At 34.5% G+C, this 4,573-nt stretch overlaps 1 long non-coding RNA gene across 1 annotated transcript; it reads left to right on the top strand.

Moving 5' to 3' along the window:
* Window positions 1-1,529: 1,529 nt before the first annotated feature.
* On the top strand, window positions 1,530-2,724 carry LOC124382497. Its single transcript, XR_006925052.1, has 3 exons — window positions 1,530-1,612; window positions 1,888-1,923; window positions 2,464-2,724. It is a non-coding gene; the product is annotated as an uncharacterized LOC124382497 (long non-coding RNA).
* Window positions 2,725-4,573: the final 1,849 nt, after the last annotated feature.

The following is a 4,573-nucleotide window of genomic DNA, read 5'->3' as shown; positions in this document are numbered from 1 at the left end:
ACACAGAGATTAAATCAGTTTACAATACATGAGTTCTTCATGGGTTCATCTGATGCACACAATACTATAAAGTTTAGTTCCAATGCAGCCTCATAACATCATAGTTCAAGTATAACTTTTGACAACTGCAGTTAGTAGAAAAACATCAGAAAGAACTATTTAATAGATTCATTTTAATAATTCAGTCCATTCAGTTTGGTCAATTCAGTTCAAAATGATTCGGTTTGGTGATTTTGACTCCTTAGATTTAGTTCAAGTGACTCGGTTCAAGAGAGTTCAGTTCAATCACTTCTAAAACAATGGGGTTCAGGAGAGTCGCTTCACCGTTTCAGCTCGACTGAGTCTGAATCCATAGATAGTTCCTGAAATTTCCTTTCAGCAGTCTCTCAAAAAACACAAAATTTTAATCAGCTTCATTTAACTTCTGTTTCATTTAATTATATCACAAACATTTAGCTTAAAAATTTAACATGAACCCCCTGTATGTTAAACAGTAAACAGTTTAAGTTTTAGACAGTTTAATATTATCAAGAAAAATATCTTGCTTTGTAAAAGATCATCACATATAACTAGACAACAAAACACCACTAGAGGGCAGTGTGAGACTGACATCTGACAACCAACTGCAGTTATTATTATTATTATTATTATTATTATTATTATTATTATTATTATTATTATTATTTCTGCAGTCTGAAGGTCCTGAGTGATGAGTTGATTGTGTGATTGTGTAACTGCAGAAACAATCATTTCTCATGTGTATTATTAATAGAGGCGTGAGAGCAGACACCAGTTTGTGGTTCTGGTTTAGTTTCTATTTTAATGCAGTGGTGTAAATTGAGATATGAAGAGTGGAAGTAGGTTTGATGTAGAGCGTGTAAAACAATCACTTTTACCTCTTTAATTGCTGAGATCTTGTTAAATTTGATCTCCACTGACACTCACTGAACTCTTTTAAACAAAAGCTGGAAATCCTCCTTTACAAGCCACAGAGTTTCCACAACAGCACCCACTGGAGATCAAATCAATATTCAGAGTGAAAATATTACTGAAGATCTTTTTTTTTACTGAAGTATTACAGTTTTACTCCTTTACTCTACAACTCTTCACCTCCACTACCCAGCAAAGTGTGGGAATGAATCCTTTAAAATGAAGCTCTAATCTCTTATATAATTGCTGCACATTTATGCTGTGAATTTCCCATTCCACTACATCCAGATGAGGATCTGTGTGTCAGGATCTGAGGGGTTCGGTTGGGTTTTTCTTTCTCTCAGGATCTCCCGGTTTCAGCGCGCACTTCCGGTTTCGTGGCGCGCGCTTCCCGCTCATCTCCTTTCTCTCGCGCGCGCAGCAGCGTATTTAAGGACGCCGTTAGCACGTGCTCTCTGCCGGATGATCTGTTCTGTTCCCCCGCGGTCCTGACAGTAATCTCTCCTGTTTCCCGTGCGGATCACCGGTTTCCTACCCTGCCGGCTCTCCCGACTCCCTGCCCCGTTCCTCTGCTGGAACTGCTACCCAGGACGGATAAAGTTTGGAACTGTTCTTCAGACTCTGTTTATTCCTGCTTGGTTCTGTATTTCAGTTTAGGATTATTGGATTATTAGAGTGACGGGTCTGTTGGTTTTATGTCTATGATTTAAGATTTTCACATTTCTATATTAATAATATTTGGTTTCTCTGTGCAGTAAAGTGAAAAGTGACATTTTATTGATCAGAACAGTGACCTTTATATAAGTTATAGGAGGTTTTGTTTAATAATAATTATGAGGTCTTATAAGGTATTTATTACAGATGGTGTTCAGATTTTCTGAATATAAAGTAATAGTGTGGGTTCAGTGTGTATAAAGTGCTGTTTATATTGACATCTTGTTTCTGTTTATTTTTTAGTGTTGATGTCACTTATACCAGTGGTCCAGACTCAAGGTGATTTATATCGTGTTTATTATTTATATTGTGAGCAGATTTGATTAGTTTTGAAGAGTTTGTGTAAAATTCTGCTCCTAGTTTATTAATGCAGTTTTTATCACTGTAAACAAATGAAGTAACATTTACTCCGTTATTTTCATTTTCTGTTCGTATCATCTGATGTGTAGATTCACTTTGTGCTCTTGGTAAATTCACCCACACTGTGTGTTATGATAAATAGTGTTATAATGTAAGAAAAAGATGAACAAAATAACTTCAGATATGAATAAATAGTTTTATTCTGCTTAAATGTCTTTATTAATGAAATATTAAACAGCACATGTATTTAATGACAGCAGTACATGAGAGCTGTCATAAACAGCACTAAATAAAATGCTCCACAATGCCTTTGATTTCTTAATAAGAAGAATTTTATTATAGACACATATGAACATCAACAATAACAAAAACATGTGTTTATACTCAGTCTAAAAATATATAAATGTACACTTGGGAATGACTTTATATACAGTTTATTAACAGCAGAATGTTTTATAGGGAATGGTAAAGCTGTGGTGTCCATAAAGCCTGATACACACGTGTTCATTGGAGAGCGTGTTACTCTCAGATGTGAAATACAGGGAGGAGGCTCTGAGTGGGAATACGGCTGGTATAAAAGTAATAACAAATTTACAGACAGCACAAAACAGGAGATCAGAATCCAGTCTGTTGGAGACTCTGACAGTGGTGACTACACCTGCAGAAGACTATGGGATTCCTCTCAGAGATCAGAGACCAGTGATGCTGTTACACTCACTGTATCAGGTGAGTCTGATGATGTCTTTGTATCATTTTTTTGTGCACTTACAAAGAATGTGACAAGAATTTCTTCCACAGGAATCGTCATGTTTTCAGAAGTATCTGTGTTTTATATTGAGTTTGCAGTATAATTCTGCTGAGTCAGTGTGATTAATTACACACAGTGAACATTATGAAAGAAGGCAATAAATCTCACCGTGTTTCGCTCTGTGTTTATCTGATACAGTGTTTTATACTTTAATCCAATTAAGAATTTATTACAACAAAACAGACCAAATAGCAGTTGTTGTAACAAACCATACAATAGTAACATCTTGTTTTAAAGTTTTTGATCCTTCATCATTTCATACCAACAGCAAACCCAAACCAACTGTGAGTGAATCCTCAGAGCTCCGTCTACACTGGAGACACCGTCACTCTGAGCTGTGATGCAGTCCACTGGATGGGAGTTTCAATGGAGACAGTTAACCAGCAGCTTCAGTATATTGAACAAGCAAAACACTTACAGTGACAGTCGATAATGAAGAAGAAACAGGACTGGTGTAGCGCGCAGGAAAAACTACTATGATGATGACTACAGCAACAACTACTACTATTACGACACAGAACGGAGTGATCTTGTGGATTACATGGAGTGGTATGTTATAACCCTTTTCAATATTCCAATATAAAATATTATTAATATATATATATATATATATATATATATTATTTTTTTTTTTTTTTTTTTTATAAGAAAACATGTTTGCTGACTAATTATTTAAATTAACACAAGACCTCATTTGTACTTTAGAGGACTGAGGTGATGAAAGCAAACAGTTGCATCGAATAATCCACTATTTTTATATCATCATTGTCCACTGATATGATAAAAAATTTAAATGCAATATTCTTACATACAGAAAGACCCAAACCATTGGCATCTATAAATCCTGATAAACAGGTGTTCAGTGGAGACACTGTCACTCTGAGATGTGAGATACAGGATGAAAGTGTATCTAGGTGGCAGTACAGCTGGTATAAAGATGCTTCACTCAGTCCTGTCAGTAGTGTACAGATGTACACAATCAGTAGTGTTGCAGTGACACACACAGGTAAATACACCTGTAAAGGAAGAGAGAGTGGAGGCTCACGTTCCTCACACCTCAGTAATGCTGTTACACTGACTGTATCAGGTGAGTGTGGGTTTTTTTTTTTGGCTTGTGAAAATGTGTAATTTGCCATTAATAAAAATTTTCTTATTGTGTAGTAAATAAAACTACAAAATGTTAAAGTTTTAAATAAACTCTTTTTTTCTGGATGAAAACTGTGACTGCTGAATATTTTTTTGGGAAATCATTAAAAACAACACATTGTTTATTATTATTATTATTATTATTATTATAACACATTATTATTATTATTATTATTATTATTATTATTATTATTATTATTTTATTAATTTGATTATTATTTTTTTTATTAATATTATCATTATCATTATTAATGATACTGCCACTGCTGGGCCCTTTGAGCAAGGCTCTTAACCCTTATCTTTGTATGGTAAATGAGATCATTTTTAGTTGCTGAATAACAATTTCACTGTGGGATTAATAAAGTATTCTGATAAGGGTGTCTGCCAAATGCTGTCAATTCTTATACATTTATTTTGGAATGAGAGGCACAATTCTGTTCAATTCTTTTTTCTACTAGTCTTACATTTATGTCACATACAAAGGCTCAGAAAGGTGCTGAAAGTACACAAAACTCAGTCTATAAAAAGGGAAATGTGCAAAGAAAATCCAAAACAAGAGGTAGAATCAATGTTAAATTCAGAACAGGGTCAGGAGATCAGCAAACAGGATACTTC

Source organism: Silurus meridionalis, unplaced genomic scaffold (genome assembly GCF_014805685.1).
Source record: "Silurus meridionalis isolate SWU-2019-XX unplaced genomic scaffold, ASM1480568v1 Scaffold538, whole genome shotgun sequence".
NCBI classification, from domain to species: domain Eukaryota; kingdom Metazoa; phylum Chordata; class Actinopteri; order Siluriformes; family Siluridae; genus Silurus; species Silurus meridionalis.
The sequence above is the reverse complement of the archived record's forward strand: the minus strand, read 5'-3'. Positions and strand labels throughout refer to the sequence as shown.